Genomic DNA, 8418 nt, shown 5'->3' with positions numbered 1-8418 from the left:
TGAAGCAATGTACCAATGAAAAAGCCAGATCACCAACATCTAAATCTATAAAATCCTCTCCAACTTTAACATTAGTGTACGACAAAATTATAAACATGTTAAAGTGAAGATAGGGATGTTAGGGCCATGACGGAGAACCCTATTTCCCGCATTGTTGGGACCGAGGTCGGGACCGGAGTCAAAAACAAAATTTCTGTCTAGATCAGATCTAGGGTTGGGGCCAGGGACTATCTTCCCTGTCCTGTCCCACCTCGACTCTAAAATATTAAATATTTAATTTAAATATTATATATATATATATATATATTATATGTTATAAATATCTAAATAAAAATTGAAAAAAACCATATATATTTATTTAACAAATTATTAATAATTAAATTAACATTAGTATAAAAATTAAATAATTGTAAATAAATAAATAAAATCTTAAATTTATATTAACTATATTGCATTTTTAAAATTTTTTAAATTTTGCAAATAATTTATTTGTGATTGTATATGTTGGTATTTTGTGTAAACCTTTGAGTTTCTCAATTATTAAAAATTTTTATGATATATGTAGCAAATATTTTGTTTAAAATAATAATAACTTAATTTATTAATTGGGGCCGGAGAATCTTTGAACTTGAAAAATCCCCACAGGGATAGGGACAGAAAAAAAATCCCCATATTCGGGTTCAGGCCAGATTCAGATATAGGAGTATAATTTCAGGGCCGAAGCCGAAGAATGTATCCCCTAGTGAATCCCCGCCCCATTAACATCTTTAAGTAAAGAAGAAGCTAAATTTACCAGTGTTAAACTAAATTAAAGATCATTGCCCAAAAATATTTTGAAAATCTTACAATCTGAATCTTCTAGTTTGTCCTCATTTTAGTTTAAACTAATTCATTAAAAAGTTTTTTTAACAAAAGCGACAAGCACCGCCCACAAAAGAGTGTCAATGGGACAAACGGTAGTGCACCGGTTATAGTGACTTAGCGATTTTTTAAAAATTTATTAACTCAGTTAGATGTCACACGGAACAATTAGAGTCATACCATGTGCACTCCTAAAAGGTATTTAAGGAACCAAATTGAATTAATAAATCCCCCTGCTATGCAAGTCTAGAAAAGAAGGGAACTACATCCTCCCACAAATAATTCATGATTGGTGAATGAACAGTACTGTTGCAGTATTTATATAATATTCTATAGTAGTATGTACAATATTAAAATAGTACTATTGACCTAGAAATTTGATTCTAGATCTGTCCATTCACCGTATTTGTATAATCATTAAGAAATTTTGATTTTATCAATTGAACCATATATTTTCAGAATTGGTGTAATATGCACTCTGTATTTGTTCTTCAATCATGCAATTGCCACTTGCTGGGGCACTAGATGTGGAAGTCAAAGCAAGGACAAAATGATCACATATATAAATATTTTTCACATTTTATTAAATAAAAAACAAGATTTCTAACTTATGTATTTCAATAATTAGCAAACGAGGTGATATGATAATGATAACCTGAAATCATGGACTCTTTTACCTCCATCCATGTCTTCTCTATAACACTGCCATTCATAATTGAACAAAACTCAAGTGTAGCTCTGTAATCTTTGCAACTGATTCCTGAAAAGTCAAAAAAAGTATGAGTGTTTCAAAATACCTCTCATTTCTTTAATTAAAATTCCCACAAACATTTAGTACTGAGAGTACCACAATAATAACATGCATCATAATTATGGGAAACAAAAGCCCAAACATGTTACTCATCACAAGGTTTCAGATATCTGAAACTATTGGCTATAAATCCAGTTAAATGAACAAGAGAGCATTCAATAAATAGCACATGGGTAGGCTGGCAATCAAGCACCAATCCAATTTTGATGCATATTTTTTTCTTCAGGCCATCATCCCAACATGCACTCCTGATCTGATCTGGATCAAACTTGCAAATCATAAAAAAAGAACGCTCACAGTTTATTCAGGTATCACAAACCTGTCAACATCCAATTCAACTTGCAGAAATAGAGGTGTTGTTTCTTAGAGAGGATGCATAATAATTATAAAATCTATTAATTTGACTTTCAATGCAAGATAACTTATTTTCAATAATAATAGCATAATTCTTCCTTCAAAACGTATGTAAATCTATTGAGTGAATGATCAGGATACTTAGGAATATTGTCTATGCGGTGTCAAAATGTCACAAAGACAAAAGTATAAGCATTTTGACAAACTCAGCCACCTTATAATCGTGGAGTAAATGAACACATCTACTCAACTTGCACTTTGACAATTCTAAAGGAAATCAAGGACAGAATATGCAAAAGATTTTATTGTCTTTGATTTAGTGAATATGGTTTATCCACTACATATACATACATTTATGTATATATATATATATAACTGAAATGGTTCCTAGGAAAATCTCTATGAAATTAGGCTCTCACTAAGTAGAGGAGCATGTGCCAGTATCTGAATTGGGTGAGGGGAACAAGGCTGGCAAAGGAAAAACAAATACGATTTTTTTCACTAGCCTGAGCAAGCTCAGCAATTTTTCAAGCTTCTCAAAAATGCAATGACTTCTGCACCTGTCCTGGAATTACCTCGCTTAACCATTTATATTAGAAACAGATGATTCGAAGGTAGAAATTGGTGTTGTTCTAAGTCAAAATTAGCATCCCATTGCTTTTTTTTACTAAGAAAATGTCAGGGAGAATGCAACAGAAATCAATTTATACCCGAGAATTATATACAATTACTGAAGCAATGTCTAAATTCTGACATTATCTATCAGGCCACAGATTTATCATCAGGATTGATAAGAAGGTTTTAAAGAATCTCTGCAATTAAACACTACAAGCATAGCAGATGATTCTTTATTTTGTTCGCTCAACCTTGCTTTTCCGTAATCACAATGTCAATTATTGCCTCAACTTTAACAATTGCAACAAGAAAATCCTTACTATGGTCAAATTATTAAAGGCAAGTGCCAAGATGTGCATCAATTTTTGTTAAGTCCTATCTTATTTGCCACATGCTATGCATCTAATACTCATCTAAATCTCAAAGAGACTTTTAGTCATTTTGGTGGTTGTTGATCGCTTGTCTAACTTTAACCTTTTTTTTTTTTGCTTTTTTTAAGTGCTGAAACGTTTAAGATGTGCTCGAATACACACACAACAATATAGATAGCCTTAGAAATAGATATAGCATCAAGAGCATCAAGAGTAATGCTAATCAATGTACTGTAAAAAGTATTGAATTGTACTCCTATATATATATATATTATGTACGTTGAATGGTATATATAATCAGAAGCACCATACCTCACAAATTATTATGTGTCACCAAATGGCCTATATTCCAATCCATTCAATACCTGAATAGGCATTACTCAGCTAAAGTAATTCCATTATTAACAAGACTCATTAAACACATGAAAAAGAAAAAGAAAAAAAATCTCAAACTCCAACTTGCTGTTTGTTACAAACTACCCCAAGTTTTAAGATTTATCAGTAAAAACACACTAATAAAGTGCCAAAGAATATTGATATGATATGCAATTAAAAGGTAAAATCAATAGTGCTTATATATGATAAAAATTCTCGGTAATTTGAATGACATATATAAATTGTAAAACACCATGCCTCACAAATGATAAAGTTCTGCTACCTCATTTGATACCTTAACAATAACTGCAGTATTGACAAAATTCATCACAAAAAGAAGGAAAAACTGAATCCAATGTTCATTATGAGTAATCCTAAAAATAATCTAATAAAAAAACTTTTTCAACTTAATGCAAAATGACATTTTTTTGGAATCCATCTTCACCTTTGTGCTTGAATAGATAAAATGATAGCAATATATAAAAAACCTTCAATTTCTTGTGGATCATATACCAATCTCTAACTCTATATTCGTCAATTAATTTGGAGAAATAGCATGAAAATGATGGGATGAATGAACATCAGCATGCATTTAAAAATCTAGAAGAAAAAATGAATCAAATACCTTCTCAACAAGAATTGATCGATTGAAAAAAGGTAAGAACTCTTGATTATGATCTCTCTGAGTAAAATTCAACAGGGAAATTGAATAGAAAATGAAATTTGAATGGATGGAAAGGAGAAAAAAAAGGGGGAGATTCGATTTCAAGCTAAGCGGGAGTGAATTCAAACCTAAAAAACTTTTGTGTTAAAAAATTAAAAACAACGAATTTTGCATATACCCCCTAGAAAATGTTTAAATTTGTAAATTTTTCTTAAAAAAAAACATAATTATATGTTAACCCCTGCTAAGTGACGAACTAAGCTAGAACACGGACACAATAATTTTTGAAAGTTAAGGACACAGGTGCGGTAGCACACGGCTATAAAAAAATATTATATATTTATATGAAATATTTATTATCAATATGAATTTATATATTTCTCATGTAATATATGTCATATATTTATTATATAATTAATTTGGTGATTCTGTGTATTTAAAAGTAATTAAGAAACATAAATGAGCATTTTAGAAAATTTATTTAGAAAGTGCATGAGTGTTTGGAGTATTGTAAATTTTTCTAGAAAATCATAATTACGTGTCTACCCTCGCTAACTGATGCACAAAAATCTCTTGTCTAAACTCAAATGATTGTTAATTTTTTTTAGCAAATTACTTGCATGGGCCTAAAACAATCCAACAAAAACTTTTCAACTTATAATGCAAAATGACATTTTCTCAATCCATCTTCATATTTGCATGAATTGATAAATGAAAGCAGTACATAAAAAATCTTCATTTCATATACCAATAAAAAAAAAAAACTTCTTTATTCATTAATTAATTTAGAAAAATAGTATGAAAATTATGAGATAAACAAACAAGAGCGCGCGCCTAAGAATTTAGAAGCAAAATCCGAATCAAATACCTTATCGCCAAGCATTAATTTATTAAAATGAGGCGAGAACTCTTGATTACAATATCTATAAAAATCAACGTGGAATTGGATAGAAAATGAAAATTTAAACAGATGGGAAAAAAGGAAAAAAAAAAATAATAAAAAAGAGGGAGATTTCAGACTAAGCATGAGTGTATTCAAACTTACAAAAACTTTTGTATTGACAATATTAAAAACAATGAAATTTGTACATGTGCCTGTCCCTTTGTAAATGTTTAATTTTATAAATATTTCTAGAAAATCATAATTACATGTCTACCACTACTAAGTGTTTTTTTCTTTTTTATATGAAATCTCTTTAGTCTAAAATCAAATGATTTTTTTTTTAATTACTTGTGTACGCCTATAAAAGTGGATTATTGTAATTTGTAAATATACATTCATAAACTTAAAATTGCTTATATACTTCTATAAAATTTGTTATTAATAAATTTAATGAAGATTAATTAAACATTTTGATGAAGATATATACTTACATTTTTGTTTTACGGGGATGAATCAAGAGATATTTTTTTTTATCTTTTATGAAAGTTTTTATTGATTTTTTTATTGAGAAACATATACATAAATAGTAATGATTTGAAAAAAAAAAAATTTGTTGCGGCTTGACCACATTTATATTAAAAAAATAAGGATATGTAAAAATATAATAATTTATTAGCATGTATACACCGCCCAGTGAAATTAATACATGTATACTGCATTTGCAATTATAAAAATAAATATTTTAAAATAAATAAAAAACTTTTATTTGTTAAGAATATATATGTTATAAATGTAAAGATAGTAATAAGCATAGTAGAGTGCGAGTATTTACCAAAACCCCAGTTAATGCTCTTCTTCTTCTTTCTTCTTTTTTATTTCTCTTTTTCTTTCTCTCTCTATATCTTTTCAAAAGTATACAAAATGAGGGAGATTTATAGGTACATAGAGAGTTGAATGAACGGCCGCGATCGATTCGATCCGACTGGGTCCAAAATACTACCGGTTGGTGGAATAAGACGTGACTGGGGCTACTGCCATAAGACCACATAGAGGGGCTAGTCACATAGTTGCATGCTGCTACAGAGAATATCTAGAAGTTACTATAGAATGCCTACTGCTACAGGTGAAATCTATCATGAGAGCAATCCATTAAAAATATTTGTTTATAACATTATTGTGATTTTTTATTTTTTATTTTTCATAAAATGGACAATCACTTATTAAAAGTGTGCATACCATCCGAAATTGATTGAGTAGATGTAAAAATTAAGTTGCAATTACACTCTCATAAATTTTTTTTTTTTTTTATATATACTATTGTATCCGATAAGTTTTAAATTATGGGTAATAAAAGTTTTTATAATATATCTTTTACAATAGAACCGATAAAATTAGGGATTTTTACTTGCATACCCCTGTAAAATCATGAATTTACTTAAATACTCCCATAAAAGTGATATTTGTTTGTATACCCCTACAAATCAATTATATTTGCTTCTATGCCCCTATGGTTAAGTTGACTCTTAATGGTGTTAAATCAATTGATGGAATAAGGGTAAATTACCAAAATGGGTTTGCTTATATACCCTTTGAAATTTTTTTCTTCTTATTTTGTAGACATTACTCATTTCATTCAACAAATGACCATTATAAGTTTGTTAATATACCCATCAAAAATTTTTATTATATTTTATAGACTTAAATTATTTAAATTATAGATAACCAATATAATTTTTTTATATACGCTTTAATTATTTTTAAAAATTATTAAAATCATGATTTTTTGAGTAAATTCATTATTTAAGGTTTTTACAAACATCTCTAAAACATTTTAGATTATCACATGCTTTTTACAAACACAACCTAAAAATAGGTAAAAATTACAACGTGTAACAATATATAACAAATAATTTCATAATTCATACTATGGTTAAGGGTAATTGGGTAATTTTGGATAATGTTAAGGGTAGTTAGATGATGTTAAGGGTAATTGGGTAATTTCATACTAAAAAATAACAAATAATTTCATATTAAAAATTATGACCTTGGATGATGTTAAGGGTAATTATTTAATTTTATTAAGTTGGGTTAAGTGGAAAGTATGATTAATTCCATAAACCCTAACGGTAACTAACGGTAGGGATATATAAGTAAAAAAGTTAGTTTTATGAGGGTATGCAAGCAAATAGTATTTTTATGAGGATATTTAAGTAATTTCATGATTTTATAGGGGTACGCAAGCAATTTTTCTATAAAATTAAACCAAGGGCATTTTTTCAAAATAAAATGGAGTGAATTGTTGCCGAACTAATACCAATGCATAAAATTAACTTGGGGTTTAGCTCCAACAATGGCCAGGGATGTGAACCAAGTCATTTTCATGAGCTTTTTTATGTAATTTTTGTCTCTTCTGACATGTTGTTTCTTAAATAGGCTCTTCAAGACAAGGCCTTAGTCAACATAGGTTGGCTCTTATTTAGCCAATGATGCTTCTTGTTTAGCATGACCAGTTTATGACATCTGACTAGTTGTATTTTTACTTTTTTGTGGGGGTTTAAATGTAACAATACTGATAGTCTAAAAACCATATATATATATATGTATATATATATATAGTAATATAGATATTTTTATGTATAAAAATAATTTCAATTAGTTGCTTGCAAACATTTCCTTACCATATTTTTGGTATTATATTTTTTTTTTACATACTTGACGAATCAAGTGTTAGGAACGAGCACCCGTGTGGAGCACGAAATATAAGCTTTTATCACATATGTACTCTTACTATGTTTGAGATAAGGCCACCTTACATAAAGGGTTAGTATTATTAAAAAAATAAAAAATTTTATGGGTGGCATCCTTTTAATATAATTTATTTTACAAATGCAATAAGTGCATATACAATCAGGGGTGTGTGCATAACCCGTAGTTGAATATTTAGCTATGTGCCTCTACTAGTTTGGTATGAGAATTACCCTGTAAATCCGTGTTTATAGCCAGGAATTCTTTTGGTGCATTTGGAGCACAAGCAAAGCAATGAAGGTTTTATAAACAAAGCATTTCTCACAGTGGTGAAACTAGAAACAAAATTAAATGGTGCTGAATTCAATTTAATATATATATATATATAATTTAAATAATTATATTAATTCAAACATAACATTATAATAATAATCTATATAAAATATACATACATCTAAAAATTTTGGGTTAAGTGTAAAAAAATCTATTATATCTACATATGTAACGATTAATTCAACTAACAAGTAACAAATAATATAATAAAAAAATAATTTAATGCAAATTCATAATCTAATTTAATTAGTAATCTAATGAACAATTAAAATTTTCACAATAATTAATAAAAAATATTTTACAAATTATTATAATAATTTGCACAATAAATTTTTCATAACAAATTTTAATAACAAATAACAAAACAAATATTTAACAAATATAAAAAAATTTCATAAAAAATAAT

The 8418-nt window shown here is 28.2% G+C and overlaps 1 long non-coding RNA gene across 1 annotated transcript; it reads right to left on the bottom strand.

The window, feature by feature from the left end:
• Positions 1-1503: 1503 nt before the first annotated feature.
• LOC120271856 lies at positions 1504-4128 on the bottom strand. Its single transcript, XR_005540067.1, has 3 exons — positions 4013-4128; positions 3325-3377; positions 1504-1621 (listed from the first exon to the last, which is right to left on the bottom strand). It is a non-coding gene; the product is annotated as an uncharacterized LOC120271856 (long non-coding RNA).
• Between the last annotated feature and the right edge of the window lie 4290 nt (positions 4129-8418).

The sequence above is a fragment of the Dioscorea cayenensis genome, chromosome 11, assembly GCF_009730915.1.
Source record: "Dioscorea cayenensis subsp. rotundata cultivar TDr96_F1 chromosome 11, TDr96_F1_v2_PseudoChromosome.rev07_lg8_w22 25.fasta, whole genome shotgun sequence".
Taxonomy (NCBI): domain Eukaryota; kingdom Viridiplantae; phylum Streptophyta; class Magnoliopsida; order Dioscoreales; family Dioscoreaceae; genus Dioscorea; species Dioscorea cayenensis.
The sequence above is the reverse complement of the archived record's forward strand: the minus strand, read 5'-3'. Positions and strand labels throughout refer to the sequence as shown.